Below are 19,128 nucleotides of genomic sequence, written 5' to 3'. Positions count from 1 at the left end.
TTGTAGCATCTGGTGCTGGTTTAGGTTATGTTGGAAAAGCAGGGGTTTTATCCCTACCAAATTTTAGATTTCTTCATAGTCAGTTCTGGTTTTAAAAGAACCCTGAACATAAAAATGTAGCAGTTAAGAGGATGGCACATGAAACATTTGTTTAGCAATTCAAGAACAGTTCATCTTTTCCCGTCTCCCCTGCCCAGAGACGAGAATGGTTCGGTGCTGACACTCATGAGCTGGCACATGGGAAATGCTGACAGAATCCCTGTGAGGCCTGTAAGAGAATGCAAATAAATTCTCCGGGGCTGTGGTACTTTAAAAAGAAATAAATGTGTCTTTCAGCCATTTACCCTAGCCCTGGGCAGGGCACGGGAGTGTCCCCTGATGTCCTGGGATGGGCTGCGGGGCACCAGAGCTCCCCCTGCACTGCAGGGGAACAAGGAGGAGAACTGGGACTGGAGACTTTTGCTGCCTCTTGAGAACTTCCTGAGTCCAACAAGCCTGAGCTGAAGAACTCATTTAGCTATTTTCCACCTGGTTTTGCCAAGGAGAATAAAATCCAAACATAAAATTGAATAAATTTAATACTAAGTTCTGCTGCAGCTGTTGACTATCTCAGACCTCCCCACTTTCCCTTCCTTGCCAAGCTAGGCAGCACAAATCACGTTTACAGTTCCTTTTGCATTGTGCATGTGACAGGGGTTTGCAGTACAACAAGATTTTCCCTGTAATCCTCTTAAAATATCCTTCCTTTGATTGTCTTTTCATCTTTTGGTGTTCTGGTACTTGGATTAACAGCATCAAGATTTATTCCACAAGTCCTGTTTGATAAGCTGCTTTCAAAAATTATTTGCCTACGAACACACTTAATTTGGAAAAATCATTTTAACAGGAGCTGAATTAAGCAGTGTGTATTTTACAAACAGAAAAAAAGCAAAGCATGGAGCCATGGCAGGATTCTGAGCCAGTCTGGACCACAGCTTCTTCCTTCAGGACACAGCTCTTCCTCTCCTGCGTTTAGTCCCAGATGCTGTAAAGGCTTCTGGCTTTGTTCCTCCCTGCCCGTGCCCTGCTGCATTTCAACCCCATCTCTTCCGCTGGTGTTATTCCAGACGGAAGATGCTGCCTTCCCCGGGCGGGCGCGGCTCGGGCTCGGGCTGTTGGCCCGGGGAACCGCGGCAGCGTTCGAGGCCGGCATGCGGCACGGCTCCCCCGGCGCCGCGGGACTGCGCTCACACCCCCTGCCCAGGGCGAAGTTTTAGCTATAAAAATCACAACTCAGCGCTTGGGTTACAAACTGGGCTGCTTTCATTCAAGACACATCCTTTGTTTTCTATTTCGTCCCTTACGTTAGTCAGTGGCAGACGATTTAACGCAACATAATTTACCTGTCTAAACACCTAAAAGCCAAGTACCTGCAGACAGGGGCAGGTCCCCCGACACAGCCCCGAGCCGAGAGGGCTGCGGGCTGGCAGCCATGGGGAGCACGGCCGTGATGGCTGTCGGCGCTGCAGCGGCCGTGCCTTTGGACAAGGCAGAGTATCTCTTAACTCCTGTTTATTATTCTAGTTTGTAAAAAAAATTAAGTGTCCAAAGCCACGCTCGGCGATCCCAAAGGATACCAAACGTTCCGATACCCCGGGTTCCGCTGCTCGCCCCGCTCCGCCTGCCCCGGCCGCCTTCACCCGCACGCAGCGCGGCCGGGCCGGGCCATGCGGCGCAGCGCCCGCCCCGCGCGGCACCGCGAAATGGCGGCGCCTCCCGCCCCCTCCCGCGGCTCCGAGCTCGCCACAGCGCCGGGCGGGCGCACGGGCACCCGGCCCCTCGCCGTGAGCCCGGCCCTTGCTCCTGAGGCGGCAGTAGCGGCTCCGCAGGGCACCGCCCGGCGTGGCGGCGATGGCGGCGCCTCTGCGCGGGCAGCGGGGCGGGCCCAGGGCGGGGCCTCCGGAGCCCATAAATGCCCTCGCGCGGCCCTCCCCGTCCTCTTGCTCCGGGTCGGCCGAGGTGAGTGCGGGTGCTGCGGGCAGGGAGCGTTCGGGAGTTCCCCCTGCCCCGACCTGGGGGTAGGCCGGGTCTCTGTGCGCGCCCGTCGGCGGCGGCAGTGTGACCGCCTCGCTTCCGCTGGGCCGCGGGCCCTGCCGCAAGGGCGCCTCAGCGGGCTCCGGCCGCCCTCCCGCCGAGCTCACACGGAGCTCCCCGGGCGCTCGCTGGTGCAGCTGATGACTCTTTCCCCGTCAGAGCGGCAGTGTTGACTATCGCTGTCCAAGCCAGGTCGTGTCTGATGTACCAGCGAAGCGGCCGCTGGCCGGTGCTGACCGTCCGCTGCTCCCGGTGCTCATTGCGCTTTGTTTCTCCGTAGGACGGCGGAGCCCAGCCCGGAGCCAGGCCAGCGATGGGGGCACTTCCCCGGCGTGCGCCGGCAGGCCCGAGCCTCTGCCGGGGCCAGGCGGTAAGTCTGCAAAATAGCTGTTCCGAACCGAATTAAATTCCGCACATATTTATATTTGCTCTTCCAAAGGAGTTACTGAGTTGTAAGGGCCGCGCGTTGCCAGGGTGGTGTTCGTGTGGGTAGCAGGTGTGGGTCCCTCCCGCAGGAGCGCCGCGGCGGGGGCTGCAGGGCCCCGCGCGGGCCGTGGTGGCGGCCCCGGGGTGTCCGGGCCCTTCCTGCGCCGGCACCGCCCGGGCCCGCACAGCCCCCTCGTGGCCTGGGCCCGCACAGCCCCCTCGTGGCCTGGGCCCGCACAGCCCCCTCGTGGCCCGGGTCCGCACAGCCCCCTCGTGGCCTGGGCCCGCACAGCCCCCTCGTGGCCCGGGCCCGCACAGCCCCCTCGTGGCCCGGGCCCGCACAGCCCCCTCGTGGCCCGGGCCCGCACAGCCCCCTCGTGGCCCGGGCCCGCACAGCCCCCTCGTGGCCTGGGCCCGCACAGCCCCCTCGTGGCCTGGGCCGCACGGCGCCGGCCGGCGGGGAGCGGGAGCCCCACGTGGATACCAGGCCTAGGGCTGCCAAAGCAGTAATAATCTGTTAATCTCTTCCTGACGCCTCCTTTTCTGTTAAATGACTTGGCTGTCTTGAACTCTGCTCTGAACACCCATACATTGCTGTTCTCCATTTTTTGGGACTATTTCCCTGTCCTCTACTTGTAGAGCATACCAGCCATCCACATTTTGGGGGAAGAATTTGCATTAACTCCCTCATTGCCTATAGTTCTGACAGGGAAGGTGGGTGTGTGGCACAGCTGCTGAGGGTGTGCAGCCACAGCTCCTGGGGATTTGCTGGTGTAAGTGATGACTGAATTTTTTCCCCATCAGAGCGACAGTGTTGATTACTTGCTGTTCAAGCCAGATCGTGTCTGATGCACCAGCAGGGAATGGCTGCTGTATCCCACACCGTGGTGTTAACAAATGCCCAAAATATTGAAATCGGGGCCCTGATGCTGATGGTTCCCTTTGGCTTTACCCCCAGGGCACTGAAGGCAAAAGTGGGGAGTTGAGCCTTGGGGAGACCTGAAGTTCAGGCTGCGGCTGACAGTGAAGAGATGTGTGATGTGGGCAGTTGTCTGGTTTGCTCTACCGTGCCTGAATCTCTAGCAAATAATGGTAAGCCTTTGAAGTAAGTGTGAATCACATTTAATTAAATTTACAAAGGAGAAGGGAGGGGGGAAGGGGAAGAAATACCTTTCTGCAAGGGAGTTGCTTCCAGTTTATCCCTACAGACCATACTGATGAGCGTTAGCCTAAGTAAAGTAAAAGTGAGAGTACAGGGATTTTCCTCCTGCAGAAGCATTGCTTTGAGGTGCTTTGGGCCTCGGGTTCCATCATGTCCCTGTGGAGGTGCTGCTGGCAGGGCTCCTGTGCCCTGACCCTTGCTGGCCAGCTCAAGGGAGTGCAGAGGGTTGCCAGAGTGGGCATGGCTCTGCTGCTTCCTCTGCTGTTGGCTCAGAGTGCCTGCGGCTCTGCCAGGGATGTGGGAGTGTGCAGCCACAGCTCCTGGGGATTTGCTGGTGTAAGTGATGACTGAATTTTTTCCCCATCAGAGCGACAGTGTTGATTCCTTGCTGTTCAAGCCAGATCGTGTCTGATGCACCAGCAGGGAATGGCTGCTGTGTCGCACACCCTGACAGGGTCTGGTGCTGACAGCTCCTCTGGCTTTACCCCCAGGGCACTGTGAAGGCAGAGGCGGGGAGTTGAGCCTTGGGGAGACCTGAAGTTCAGGCTGCAGCTGACAATGAAGAGATGTGGATGAGGACATTGTCTGGTTTGCTCCACCGTGTGTGCCCCTTCGTCAGGGGAGAACAGTGAGTCTTTAGTTCACCTGTGTTCACTGGGTTTAATAAAGAAAAAGGGAAAGAATACCTTTTTCCAAGGAAGCTGCTTCTGCAGTGCCTTGACAAGTTAAAGTCCCTGGATGTTTGGCAGAGTGGGGATTAGTATTGCAGAAGGGGCCCTTGTAAGTGCTAAAACCTAAGGATCCCTGTTAAAAAAGTAGCTTCCTGCAGGGAAGTTCCTGTGAAAGTTTTTTCCAAAGATCTTAAATTAAGGGCAGAGAGGTCTGAAAGATTTCAATTAAACTTAGAGGTCATAAATGTAATGTTTTTGTCTTGTCCTATTTAAGCAGTGTTGAGGTACTTCTTGCAAAGTCTGGGAGCTTTTGTTCTTTATCGTTTTTGAGTTCACTCCTCCCAATGGGAGGTTCTCAGTGTTCTTGAGAAGTGGATGACAGTCATGCTTTCAGCAATGTGTTTGTAAGAGAGGGATTGCTTTTGGTGTTCTTTTTGTTACTTGAAGATAAACTGTGACATCTGAAAATCTGTCTGGTTAGCATTTCACTAATTTTTTTTAGAAAATGTGCATAATAGAACTTCATCAGATCACCAGCTGTTGCCACTGGCTTGTCCAGTTCCAGCCTGATGTTGCTGTTGAGAGCAGCTGCTCCCAAGAGCAGGATTGTGCCCTCTCAGCAAAAGCATGCAAGTACTCAGTTCAAATGGTGGAGCTGGTTGAGCTGACTGAATGTTTCCCTGGCACTCTCTGCCCTTGTTAGTTCTTGTCAAGTCCTGCCCTAAAAGCTCCTGCAGTGCAGTTTGAGTTCACCCTGTTTGGAGTGCTTGGCAAGGATGAAACTCCTCCTCTTTAGAGAGCAGCTGTTGTCTAGTGGTTTTTATGGGGCTGGAGTGGATTTCAAAACTGTAGATTTGCTGTTTGTGGTACAGTGGATAGACAGAATGTTGTCTGTTCTCTCGACAGGTTGAGATTTACAAAAAGTTTTCCTGGGTCCTGCTGGAGTGTGAGTGTTCTGCTTAAGAAGATGGATGGTTCTGCTGCTCCCATGCTGCTGCCTGGGATCCTCATTCAAGCCACAGCATTCCCATACCCTGCAATAGTTCTGACCTCTCAGAGCCGTCAGGAGTGATGAATTTGTGTCCTGCCAGCTTAGGCAGAGGGTGTTACAATTTCTGTCTCCTGGGTACAAGGCATGTAACTGGAGTGGATTCTGGAACTTGCTGCGTGTTTAATGCTTTTGTCGGCAGGGGCTGCATTCCCTCCCTGGCACAGATCATGCCATAGCATGCAAGGCAAGGAGGCCTTTCCTGGGAGCAGCTGTCAGCTCCTGGGAGGATGGATGGCCTTGTGTGTAAGGAGGGGAGTCAGGGCTTGGTTCTCCCCTGCCATCCAGAAAGCTGCAGTGCTGTATCCCTGGCAGCCTGTGAAGCGGGCAAGGTGTGTCTGGGGTGCTGCAGCACAGTGTGTTTCTGTACTGTTGGAAGCCTGGTTTTAATAAAACCTTGAGTAATGGGTTGGTTTGGCTGGTAACTGAAATTCTCTTGACCCACGTTTAACAGCTCATTCCTAGATCTCACAGTGGTTTGGGGAGTTGGAGAGCACAGCACCAGCGTGCTGCTGTGAGTGTGCTGGAGCTGCCATGAGGTATCTCATGGCAGCAGCGCTCCACATACCCTGGAGCAGGAGTGCTTGGCTGAGGCTGTGCCTGCTGCTGTGCTGCCGGTCTGGGGACAGGTGCAGTTTCCTCATCTGCATAATTATTCAGTTTCAGTGGTTCTGGGATGGGTGTCTGAGCTGAGGGTGGGCTTTGGCATGTGTGCTTAGTGGGAAACAGCAATGATGGAAAATGGGCTACTATTCAACATTCAGAGAAGTCTTCAATTAAACTGAGTAGAGATTTTTCTTATTCAATTAATGTAAGCAGCCTGATCTCTTAAAACTGCTTACTGGTGAGGGACCAGAACTGCTGCTAATACAATTACTTTCATGAATGTAATTAGCAGACCTACCAGCAAACATTCTGTAGTAGGAGAGAGTGCTTGTCCAGTGGGAGCTGGAGAGACATGCAGCTGAAACATGGCATGTTCTTGTTCTTGGCATGTTCTATTGCCTCTGCAAGAGCGGTTACTCAAGTCAGGTTTCAAGCTCTGCTGCTGACATGTATGCATCAGGATGAAATTTGAAACTTGGTAGGTTACTGATCCGCCCTGGTTGGTCCATTATAATCCCAGGCGAGCCCTGAACGCTGCAGGGATGGTTCGGGTACCTGGGGGCGCCCGGGGCAGGGGTTGGGCGCCTGCAGCGCTGCTGCGGCCCGCAGGGGGCGCTGTGCGGCCGCTGCTGACCCTCGGGGCGCGGGCCCGCGGGCACCCGGAGCCCCCCGAATGTGCCGCGGTGTCTGGAGCCCCCCAAATGTGCCGCGGGCACCCGGAGCGAGCCCCCCGAATGTGCCGCGGTGTCTGGAGCCCCCCAAATGTGCCGCGGGCACCCGGAGCCCCCCGAATGTGCCGCGGTGTCTGGAGCCCCCAAATGTGCCGCGGGCACCCGGAGCGAGCCCCCCAAATGTGCCGCGGGCACCCGGAGCCCCCAAATGTGCCGCGGGCACCCGGAGCGAGCCCCCCAAATGTGCCGCGGGCACCTGGAGCCCCCCGAATGTGCCGCGGGCACCCGGAGCGAGCCCCCCAAGTGTGCCGCGGGCACCTGGAGCCCCCCGAATGTGCCGCGGGCACCCGGAGCCCCCCAATGTGCCGCGGCGTCCCTGAGCCCCCCAAATGTGCCGCGGCATCCCCTGAGCCCCCCAAATGTGCCGCGGCATCCCCTGAGCCCCCCGAGCAGCTGTGACAGAACCTCCTGGGGCGTGGGGAGCCGGTACAGACACTGCTTGGGCTGTAGCAGCCATGGGGGACAGACAACCCCGTTAGAAAGTCTCTTACTACGTTGCTTTGGTAAGAGGTGGGAATGAGGAGGTTAAATCTGAATTTAAAGCAGTCTGACTTTGACTGGCCCTGGCCAGCTCCCGAGTTTGTGTGCTGGATGGTTGAAGGTGGGGATGGAGCTCAGGTGAGCTCTGGATGAAGGCTGGCCTGCAGCTGCTCTGTGCCAGGAGGGCTCCCTGCAGCAGAGCCACACTGTGCGGCTCTGGGGGCTCTGCAGGGCTGCGCCAGGCCCAGCTCTCCGCTCCATCAGCTCTACAGAAACAGACCTTGCTGTTGGTACTCGTGTAACTTTCTGAACTGAAGCCTGGAGTCGCTCACTGGGCTGGTATGTTTAAGCAAATGTTTACTTTTCTCAAACAGATCTGTTTCTTGGTGCCATGAACATTTAGAGAAAATAGATTATTTCTCTGTCTGCTGTTGCTTTTAATAGAAATTTTCATACATAGGGAGAGTTTTAACATTTGTATTCCCAAAGACCCAGGCATATTTTGACTGCATGGTGATTATTATATTCTTTTTAGACCCATGTGTTAGCTGCTGCATTAGTTTGTGGCAAAGCACAGCCCATTACTAATTGCTGCTTCTAATTGCTGTGTTACTTCCTCTCTGTTCAGTGATAAGATTATATGACACATCAGCTGTGTTGACAGGCTTGACATTACCATGGACAGCTAATGAAGCACAACTTGTTTGTGAGCACCCAAAGAACATCCAGATTTTGGGACCCTTCGTCTGCTCCAGGCAGTAAGAAGACTTTGTTTTGAAGCAGAGTATTTCTGTCTCGTACAGCATCCACTGTTCTAAACAGATATTCTGCAGCTATAACTTTTTGACTATTAGACTCTTCCACACCTCTTGGCAGATCCCTTGCAGTGGTGGAGATGTTACTCAGGTCAGTCCTGTGGTTTTCTGCTGATGTGGTCTAGATGTGACGACCTTTTTTGTCATTCTGATAGGAATGGTGTCATCCAGTTTTGGGAAAACCAACCAAGGAAATCTCCTACCTTGTTTCTCTATGATGTCCAGCTACTGAACCATAGTTGTGAGGTCTATAGGCAGCTCTGGTCATTCAGGCAACGGCCTTCCTTTACCATTCACAGCACAAGTCATCGGACTTGTCAAGAATTTCTGGTGATCCCCACACTGTGGAACGTGTGTTGGCACTCATGGACCAAGCCCTGCAGGCAGCAGAATAAAAGGTGAGCCTACAAGAAGTCCCAGAGAGCTGCACTTGGTTGTCTGCCTGTGTAAACTTGAGATCCCAGGGCAAAGACAGTTCCAAAGAACCTGGAGGAGAAGGGGCAGTTACCCGTTTTCCCCAAAGGTTACCATCCTCTGCTTGTATTGCTCTTAAAACTTCTATGGTGACCTACTGTTATTTTCATCAACAAAGAATTCCCCTTTTTATACTACAGTGAACACCCACTGGTGTTCCCAAGGACATCCCTGCAAGCTGTTCTGCTCCTGAACCTCTCCCTGTATGACAGACTAGCCACATTTCCTTTCTGTAAAAGCACACTTTCTTGGCTCCTCACAGGGCCAGCAGACCCATCCAGACTTGGCAATTTGTCCTGCTAGAAATCTGTTGCTGGGTTGATGGTCCAGCATGTCTTGGGCCACATTTCCTTGGCATCTTTAGAGCCTGTCAGGGGAAAAAAACCCCAAACCCTAAAAAATCCCCAAGGCTATGTCAAACCAGAACAAGGGAGAGCTGCTTTCACTGGGAATGTAAGACAAGAAACAAAGTCTGCTCCCAGGAGCTTGCTGGGCATCTCCTGAGATGCCTGGACCAAGATTCAACTTTCCTAGCTGCACAGGGCCAGTCAAAATTGCAGTATTTATGTAGACCCATAGCTTTCTGAAGCTAAATTTCATTCAGTCTGTGTCTCAGAATGAGGTGAAGGCATTCCTTGTAGCTCAGCTGTTGGCAGGGGGGTGTGGAGCAGGGCAGCAAGAGTGCTCTGTCACTGAGTGCTGGCCCTGGAGCTGTGCTCTGTCACTGCCCCTCAGGGAATTGCACAGAGCACCCACCTCTGCTTGGTGTGAAGGAATGCTGAGTAATGCAATCTCCTTGGGAATGTCCTTCCTGCTCTAGATCAAGAATGAGACATGCCTTGGTTAAATGACTTACCTGAGGTCACACAGTGAGTGACTCATTGACAGAGGCAGGAATTAACACGGTATCTTTAAATTGCAGCTTCCTGGACCCCATAGCTACTGATTTCTAGTGCTCTTCTCTTTCCTCTCCCAGTCTTTAGCCTTTATGCCTCTTGCTCACTGAAGGATTTGCCACACGTGTGATTTCCAAGCTGACAATATCTGACCACTGCCAAGCAAATGAGATGCCTGTTCTTTGCTGCAGACATCTAGTGATATACAAAGAAGCTAACGTTCTATTTCTTATCTTTTTGGAACATTTTACCATGTTATGCTCAAGCTGATGCAGTGCCAGGTCTCCTCTATGCCCATGCCTCCAAAATTGTACATGCTGAAGGTGTTAACCTGTCCTCTCATGTTATTTTCTCTTTTTCTAGAAACATCTTTGCTGCAGTTTCCCTGAAGTTGGAGCACTGTCCATACCCAGTCTTAGTACAATAGCATAATCACTTGCAAAAAAAAAAGTCAGTGGGTGGGTTTCATAAATCCCAATTCAATGTTCAGCAAGGTATAACATCTGTTGTGATCAATATTTTAGAGCAAGCCTCTTTGATTAAAAAGTTACAGTAAAGCCCTTTGCTTTGTACTGAATAGCTAAATAATTCACAGGAGTGGCTGTAATCTCTCTAAGCCTCTTGCATTTCGAATAAAGAAGAAAATTCAGGGTAATTCTTTAGAGAGGTAGCATAGCCAGCTGGATTGTTGTCCTTAGGAGCTGCTGTACTGGCAGTGAAGCACTTTCCATTCTTCATGGCTCCTGAGGTACGCTGGAGTCAAATCCGCCAAAAGAATTCATCTCCACCAGATTATCGACATATTATCTTTCCATGACAATGTGTCAATAATCTGGTGGGTAAATACCAGCAGTCGGGGCTGAAGAGTTTTTGGTTTGACAAGTCCACAGAAAGGGACTGTGGGGTGCGCAGCCAGCGTGGGGTGGGTCAGAGGGGCCCGCGATGAGGGCATGGAGCAGGCAGGAGATGAGGGGAGAGCAGGGGCAGGAGATGAGGGTACAGAAGGGGCAGGAGATGAGGGCACAGAGCGATGGGAGCGGCACAGAACGGGCAGGCAATGAGGGCACAGAGCGATGGCAGTGGCACAGAGCGGGCAGGAGATGAGGGCACAGAGGAGCAGGCGATGAGGGCATGGAGCAGGCAGGAGATGAGGGCACGGAGCGATGGGAGTGTGTCATTTTGGTTTCTGCAGTGAGGATCTCTGTCCAGCTGAAAGCCAGTTTCATTTCTTAGTGGTCTGTAATGAGAGTAGCATTTTGTCACTGGAAAGTTTTATTTGTCCTGCAGAAGCCCCTTATTGAGCCATCGGCTCCTAAAGAAGGCAGCTGGTTATTTCAGAATGGAAACAGCTATTGGAAAAGTTTTTCATTTTCAAAATCTACCCAAACTGTTGATCATGGGAAACCTTGCTTTTACCACATTCTTTCAGAATTGAGTACTGAAGCTACAAAGGATGCAGCTTTTGTGTAGTAGTTTTTAAAAACTATCCTTCCACATGGATTTTCTTTGCTGCCGCCTCATCCCTGAGAGCTGATAACTCTGGATAAATGGTCTTATCAAGAGCTACTGTTGGTGGCATGGTAGGACTGCCAGGCCTTTCCTTCTTTCACTGCGGCCTGGAGATGCAGGAGTATGAAAGATTTAGCCCCCAGGGGACCCTCACAGCAGCTGTGTTTCTGCACAGACTGTCACTCGATGACACAAAACATTGCAAATCTCTGCATCAGCACATCCTAAAAAGGGCTGTGCAGTGTGCTGGCTTCACCTCCGTACCTTGTGTGACTGTACAAACAGATCCTGTTGGCAAATTCCTGGGGGAAGTATGTGAGAGGGAGCAGGAGTGAGCCTTTTGAGTAGAAGGTAATGAAGTTGTCAGGTGCCTTTCCCTGCAAATGAAAATCAGCTGATGGTGTTGACACATACTGGGTCCTGCCTGTTTCCCTTTAGGAGTTTTATCACCACTCATCATTATGATCTCCATAATTTCTACTACCTGGGTTTTGGAAAAAGTGAAACTTTGGGAATCCAAAGCAAAACACTGCTGGCAAATGGCTTTGTGCTGTAAACAAGCAGGGCAGCCCCGCTGGGGGAGAGGCTGTCGTGGAGGATGCGCCGTTCCCACGGCAACGCTGAAAACAGCAAGAGAGAGATGGAGAAACAGAGAGGCCGTGGGGGAATTGAGCTTTTCCTCACCCCTACCCCGTAGTGTCCAGCCTGGCACTAAGCAGTTTTCTTCTGCATTTGAAACAGGTCGTGTTTAAAGACCATTTTTTACATGGCATCTTCACAGGCCCATCAGCTCCCTGAGTGTCCTGGTATGTGGGATTGCATTCATCTGAAGAATGAGGATCTGCTTCCTTCCACAAGGAAAGAGCCCTGGCACATTAAGAAACAAAAGATAAAATATGCCCAGAAATGGAGCCAAAGGTAAAGAAAAAGAACAACAAAAAATTTAATTTTCTTAAAGAGCTGTGTTGTTCTAATGATGAACTGTTCCTTTTGCGAGTTGAGCATATTCTGCTGGAATGGCAGGAGTTAGCAATACTTCTCCATAACTGAGACTATTCTGTTATCTCTAGCTTTCCAAACATTTTTTTGTTCTTTATTCTTAATTTTGAGTATTTTGAGTCTTTAAGATCACTGATTCTCTCTTCCTTTTTTTTTCCTTTTTTTTTTTTTTTTTTTTTTTTTTAAGAACACTCATCCCCCAAAAGGTTTGAGTAGCACATGCTCATTATTGCTACCTGGCCTTATCTGAAAATGTCAATAATTTGATATCAGGCTCAGCACTCTGATGTCTCCCAAGCAGTGCCAGCTGCAGCAGGGTGGCAAGGCTGGGACCTGTTCAGCTCCTGGCCTCTTACAAACTGCAGCTCTTCTCTGTTTCACTGTCTCAGCTGTCAGCCCTCACCATTCCTGTGCAGGGCCCCTCAGGAAGATGCTCTGGATGCTCATCCTGTCCTGCATCTACGTGCAGTGAGAGCTCCTCCGGCCTCTCCCCTGATCTCATTAAAGCTCTGGTTTTAGCAGGTGGGGATTTGTAATTTTGTTGTTGTTGTTGCTGCTACTGCTGGTTTCCTGCACCACCACTCATTCTTATAATTAAAGTGACAGCTCTTGAACTAGCGTGTCAAAACAGCATGATTTAGTCAGAAAAGTACTGGGAAGATCATCTCTAATCAGACAACAGTGATTCATGTTGAAGCAGGTAAAGGCAAACGCTGGATCCTGCTGGAGGAGCCTCCCCAAGGACAGGGTGTTGGTGGCAGCTCGCACACCTGGGCCCCTCTGCTGGCCTTCATGGTGGAAACCATTTGACATGGCTTGTGCTTGTGCCAGGGCTGCAGCTGACAGCTCTGAACCTAAGCAAAGCTCTTCAGACCAATTTTCTAGAAGCTGTAAGGAAAAAAACAAAAAAGAAATGTAAAGGAAATTATTTTGGTTTGAAAAGCAATTGATATTTCCAAGTTGGCTGGACATTACTTGTTTCCAGAAGTCCAAGCTCTTTGTTCCCTGGTCTCTTGGCATCACAAACCAGGTATGCCAGTCCTGAAGGAATCTCAGTGCAGAAATGTCAGGTGTGGGTGATGTTTGCAGCCACAGGAATGTGCATCTCCCTGTGGTGTGTGGGGCAAGAGGGGCGCAGGGCTGGGCGAGCATCCTGAGAGCTTTGACTCTCTGCTCGCTCTACTCCCAGCCTTCATCTTGGTCAAGTTCCCACCCTTCCTCCTGCTTTTTCTGCTCTGTGCTGTGCTGGCTGCATTCCCAGGGCTGTGGATACCCAGTACACGCACATCTATCTGTGTGTCATTGCTGTTTGTGTAAATGCCCTGTGGCCCCATGGCAGCTGCACATGGGGAGGTCTTTAAATCAGTCCTGATTACAATGGCTGCTCTCCAGCATCCTGGTCTGCAGGGTACAAGCATCCTGAATTAATGGCAAATGTTTTTATATTGCCTTAAATAAACTTCCATTCTTGACCAGAGTGTTGTACTTCATTACACTGGAATGTTAAATGCAGTATTTATCTGCAGAGCTATGCAATCTTACAATAACAACATTTGATGCTGCTTAGATTAAAGGGCTCTGGTTTCAAGGGCAGAAAGGATTTCTAGCTGGAAGGAACCAGCCCTTCAGTGCTTAGGTACCACATAGCAGGAACCTGAGCTTCCCGTTCATTTCCCAGGGAAGTTTCCAGCACTGAAGTCAGTGACCTTTGTGAGAGGATCACTGGAGTGACAGACTGGTGCTGGTCCAGCAGGCACCTCCTGTGCTGCTCCTGCTTCTGAGACAATGTGCTCTCCATGCTAGGGATAGGAGCTTTGATTCCAGCACAGGTGACCTGAGCTGAGAAACAGGAGTGAGTGGGGGTGTGCTGCCCTGTGAAGGTCACTGAATTGGGAGTTTGGTCCTCAGGTGCAACAGCTGGAATAGTGCAGCAGCTCCAGGAGTGGCTTTGGGCAGCCCAAGTGCTGCTCGGATCTCTGCCAGGATGGAGGTGAGTATACATGACACACTTGTGAATTGTTCAAAGAACTTAGTGGGTGGGAGAGGAAAGAACAGGGGTGGTGAGGATGCCTTTTTCTCCTGTGCTCTCATACAGTGGAAAGCTGATGACTGGGAGCTATTGAAATGCTTATCATTGTCTCATTAGAGACAGAAAATTTAATTAGAAGGATAGAAACCTCTCTCCAAATTCCAAACATTGCAGTCTATCTTTGAAAGCAATTTTGGCTATTAGCACAGGTGGTAAAGTCCCAGCAATTGAACCCAGTCTAATTGCTCTGTCAAACCACTAAGGAGAAGAAATGAGTTCCCTTCCAGATGCCACCAGACACATGTGCTGCGTGGGGAGGGGGCACGGGCAGCCCAGGCAGGAGCAGAGGGCTCTGTCTGTGCCAGGTGGGGCTGTCTGCAGGTGGCACCCAGAGCTCCGATGCTGTGCTCAAGCAGCTCAGCCAACAGAAAATCACTCACACCTTCTTCAGGTTCTGCTCAGATGTTGAAGTTTCAATTCCTCATGCCGGGAAAAAGAGCATTCCTTAAATTTGCCAGCAAAGCTGTGTGAGTGGGACAGCTGGGTGTGAGCCTTCCCTCCCGGGCCAAGCAGCACCTGGGCACCTGGGCCCCTTTGTGCAGAGTCAGGGCGTTCGTCCAGCGCGCTGTGAGTTCTGAGCTTTCGCTGCTCTTCACGACTTCCCAAAAGGCCTTCAATTCTTCAGAGCCTTACAGAGATCACAATTAATTTGGTTTTGTATTTCTCAGACATTATGAGGTTGGCCGAAACATTTGGCACGTGAAGCTTAACTTCAACACCTCATGTATTTCCTTTGAGAGAAAATCTGCAAAACTCTGCTCTCTTGCTCTCCCATTGAGTTGCATGTATTGCTTTTCTTCTGGAATCAAAATGAGAAGGACTGAAGTGCAGAGAAAAAAAAATCTTCCTGAGTCTTCCTTACCCCATGAAAATGGAGCTGTGAGCATTACTGGGGTGGAAGCAGTGGCTCAGGGCTGCCCGCGTGTCTCTGCTGGCAGAGTCTGATCCCAGAGCAGCCAGAGCCCCTCTGACATGTCCTGCTGCTCCTCTGCCACCTGGGGCCGAGTACCTGCCCAGAAAACCATGAGTGAAGAATGAGGAATGGTGCAAGGGACCAGCTTATTGTGTCTGCAGGTTCACCTGTGTCTGCAGGGTCTCCAAGACCTCCCGTCTCAGCTCTGCAGCCTGGAGAGTGCTGAAGGGGATGGAAAGGAAGCAATCCACAAGGAAAGGAAAACAGCTAATTTTTTGTTTCATTTCCCAAGAAATAAGAGAAGATTTTTGCAGCTAATTAATTATTTCTGAAAACACTAGTATGAGCTGCAGGCAACATTAGCTTCAAGTTTCCCAATGAGCAAGAATCACTTATGTACCATTTTAAAATTCTAATGTATTTTCATTTGCTGTAGCTCAACTCTAACATGACTGGAGGTCTGGAAAGAGGCCAGAAGAAGTTGCCATGTTTCCAACAGATTATTGTCTCCTCAGATGAAGCAGTGGAAAACAGTTCCTGGATCCTACTGAAGCCTGGGGCTACCAATTATCTCAGCAGAGAGGCTCCAGAGCCCTTCGTTAGCGCTGGGGATGGGCAATTTCAACTAAGCAGAAAAATTGGTTGTGTCAGAGGTTAAATAGCTCTGCTGCTGCTTAAAACCAGGTTTGCTCTGGACTTCAGAGGCCCTGGGGTTTCTGCCTCCTTTTCAAAGAAACCCTCTGGCAAATGTGGAGGCAAACCCCAGGCAGGAATGGGGCTGGAGTGCAGAGAGCCAGAGCCCACCCTGAGCCCAGCCTGGGCACAGGACAGGGAAGGGGCTGCTCGGGCACAGCCTCCAGGGCTGGGTGCCTTGCCATGGCACTGCTCGGTGACTGAGGGATGTGTCATCCGAGAGAAAAAGGGGAACAGATGGCAGAGGGAGTTACAGTGGGAGGAAAACCCAATTAGAAGTCCCAGCATGGTTTGTGTTGGGGATATGGATCTTATACCTTCAGTAACAGCCAGGGAAGGAGAGATACCAGGCTTTGTCACCCATGGTGGAGAAAATTCTTGTTCCAGGCAGAGAATGATATGAAAAAACTTTAGTAAAGCTTCTGGGAGATTCTTCTCTGAAGGGAGAATGAGTGAGATATACAATCGGCAAGATGGATTTAGCACGTCCAGTGTGTGGGCTCAGTATTCCAACAGAGGATTTTAGTTTCTCCCTCCTGGAAGAATGTTTAGTAGTTAAAACAGCAGCCTGAGATTTGGAAGTCTGGGAACATCCCAGATATTCCTTCCCCAGGGAATACCCCTGGGATGTAATATCCCCAGCCCCTCCTGGCACAAGCACCTTGGCATCAGTCTTGGAGGGAGAGGGACTGGGCAAGAAAGAGTGAGAGATTTCTGGTTTTATTCCCTAAAAAAGGGGCTACAGAATGAAACAGAAATAATAATTCCTGAATAACACAAGATCTGGGAGGATTAATGTATTTTTGCTCATTTTTTCTCACTCATGTTTTTTTCCATTAAATTATATTTCTACCTGTTGCACTCTTAATTACCTGGCTGGATACACCAGGTCTGAGGTCACTGACTAATGTTGATAAATTTTTCTTATGGAGCAGGGATGTGTTTTCTGAGGGGTGCTCAGGATAAAGGCTGCCAAAGCCAGGGCTGAGCAGCCCAGCAGAGCCCAGGCACTGCCAGGCCCCCGAGGCAGCCTGGAAAGGACTGCCCGTCCTTACAGCTTTGTGTTCTCTACAAACAAGTCCTAGAAATGCACTTTGGTGAGCTTATTCTGGAACCTATGAGAGTATCAGTTGAACAAACTTTTCCTGATGTAGGCATACATTAATAAAACTGCAAGTTTTATTACAGTATGGTGTCTTGCTGCCCTGGGCATCTCTTTGAATACCTCAGTGTCTGTAAAGCCTTCCTGCAGCTCGGGGTATGGCCCAGCACATCCCATCCCAGCTCCCAGCCATCCACCCTGGCACCAGAATAGCAAAAGTGTTTACTTGGGAAACAGGCACTTACAAGATCCTTCCTTCACTTTCTCTTCATTTCTGTTACGTAAATTCTGTATTTCCTGGAATAGAGGCTCTGAACTGCTGAACTCAGTCTGAAAGCAACCCAGATAACGAGCTCATTTACATTAATAAGAAATCAGCTGTTCCTTTTTGCTGGATTCCCAGGGGAGCAGCTGGTGGTCTGCTTTTTCCATGCAGCCATTCTCCTCCATACTGAAATGCCTCAGAAGCATTTGTTTGTCTGAAAATGTTACTGGAAACCAAAACAGCTGATGTGAAAATAAACAGAGAAAGCCGTGGATTGTTCTGGTCAATTAGACCTTTGGAAAGTGGTGAAATACTTTGTATATTTATTTGATAGCTGTATTCAAGCCTCGTGGCTCTTAATTTACATTTTCTCACGCCTGGATCAATCTTCATCTCACTGTCCCCAAGCACTTGCCTCTCCACTGTTCGGGACAGTGCTAAAAGCTGCATCACTGTGTGGTTCATTTTAAGACTAATTATCATCAAGGCATGAAAACAGCATTTTACATTATGTAATTTTGGGTTTGCACATAGACCTATTCATTTTAGCTTCAATTATTTCTGACCATGTCTGCTTGCATTAGAAAAATGGTACTGGGTATAGCAAAGTGTAAAAGATTTTCTTTTAAATTTAAATCTATTTTCTAGTGATTTGGATATATCTTTTAATATATCTACAGATAGGTATCTATAAAACAAATAGATATATAAATAAATGTATGTAGATCTATAGATATAAATAAAATGATAAAATTCTAAAAAATTCTATTAGCAATGTGGATTAATTGTTTAATTATATAAGGATTAAACTCAATGATGCAGTGTTGCACATATTTGCTTTTATTTTTCAGGACTCAGGTTAATGCTCAGTGCTTGTGTTTCCAGCCAGAAACCACAAACTTTCATTGCTGTGACCCATTAGTCTCAGCTTGTGCCTGGATGGTTGAAAATGATACTCTGGGGCAAAGTTACCTCTAAATGCTCTTGCTTGCTGAATAATAATGATGCTGCATCTCTTAGTAGCCCAATTTCCTTACAGAAAGTAGGAGGGAAGGTAAGTAAGTAGAAAGAGGCTGTATGGAAGAATCTAATTCATATTTTATAAATACCCTGTAAATTATTTATATTATTACTTTCTCTTCTGAAATTATCAAAATGTACTGAAAAGCTGACCCTTTCTCCATGTTTATCTGCGCTGAATGCCTGAAGAGCCCCTCTGGGTTTGTTTCCTCAGGCTGATGTTGGGTGGCACTGGGACGTCCCGGGCAGGGCCGTGCTGCCCTTGCCGCCCTGCTGCCGAGGGGAGCTCGGGACAGGCTCTGCCGGGTTTACCGGGGCAAGAGTTGGCAGAGCCCCGGTTCAGTGCCCCTTTCTGGGACCCTCGCCCTGCGGTGACGGAGGAGCTCCCCGGGCCAGGGGTGCCCTCCCTCCCTCAGGGTTTGGTTCGTGTCCCTTTGGGGTTGCTGGCTGTCTCCTGGCCCCGTGTGAGGAGACGTCGCCTTGCTCTGGGTGCTCAAATTACAGATATTGCAGGTTTGTAGGTGGTTTAGAGGATGGTGCGCAACAAAAACCCAAAAAGCTTCCTAGTTCAGCCTAAATATGAACAATCAAAGGAAAATCCATTCAGGTGGTAAGGAAGAGCTGGTGAGGTTATTTCTGACAGAGCCAGAGAGAACAGGTGCCTGGGGATGTGCAGCAGGAGGAGAAGAGTGAGATTTTTGGTCAGTATATGTGACCATGAAACAGAGCAATAAAGGCTTTAGGTTTTTCCATTCCTTTTTATTTATTTCTGTAGGCTGTAGTAAGGGACCATTGCTTTAAAACCCTTAGACATTTGGACATATTTTACAAGACAGAACAGTTTCTGAATGTCACACATTGATCACAGTTTCATACTATTACATGCATATAAAGACACGGATTTTTTTAATAATCTGTTTTACAGAAACAACTGGAGAGGTCAATAAACTCCAACAAAGAATGACTAAATCAAAGTTACAAAAAATGTAAGACTCTAAGTACACTAGTATATGGCTAATGTTGCTGTAATCACCCCAAAGTGCCAGGGCATTTAAACATTTCTTAAAAGGGAAGAAAACATCTGCTGGTGCATTGGACCAATATAATGGAGCGAATTCCAATATAACCCAATGAAGAGCTTGTGCAAGACATGCAG

General features: G+C 49.7%; 1 long non-coding RNA gene and 3 other non-coding genes across 4 annotated transcripts; all 4 read left to right on the top strand.

The window, feature by feature from the left end:
• Positions 1-2,108: 2,108 nt before the first annotated feature.
• Positions 2,109-5,782, top strand: LOC131564455 (uncharacterized). The gene is made up of 4 exons (XR_009275380.1): positions 2,109-2,443; positions 3,458-3,591; positions 4,153-4,289; positions 5,239-5,782. It is a non-coding gene; the product is annotated as an uncharacterized LOC131564455 (long non-coding RNA).
• Positions 2,201-2,285, top strand: LOC131564554 (small nucleolar SNORD12/SNORD106). The gene has a single exon (XR_009275396.1). It is a non-coding gene; the product is annotated as a small nucleolar SNORD12/SNORD106 (small nucleolar RNA).
• LOC131564552 (small nucleolar SNORD12/SNORD106) lies at positions 3,267-3,357 on the top strand. Its single transcript, XR_009275394.1, has one exon. It is a non-coding gene; the product is annotated as a small nucleolar SNORD12/SNORD106 (small nucleolar RNA).
• LOC131564553 (small nucleolar SNORD12/SNORD106) lies at positions 3,992-4,082 on the top strand. The gene has a single exon (XR_009275395.1). It is a non-coding gene; the product is annotated as a small nucleolar SNORD12/SNORD106 (small nucleolar RNA).
• Positions 5,783-19,128: the final 13,346 nt, after the last annotated feature.

The sequence above is a fragment of the Ammospiza caudacuta genome, chromosome 15 (assembly GCF_027887145.1).
Source record: "Ammospiza caudacuta isolate bAmmCau1 chromosome 15, bAmmCau1.pri, whole genome shotgun sequence".
Lineage (NCBI taxonomy): Eukaryota > Metazoa > Chordata > Aves > Passeriformes > Passerellidae > Ammospiza > Ammospiza caudacuta.
The sequence above is the reverse complement of the archived record's forward strand: the minus strand, read 5'-3'. Positions and strand labels throughout refer to the sequence as shown.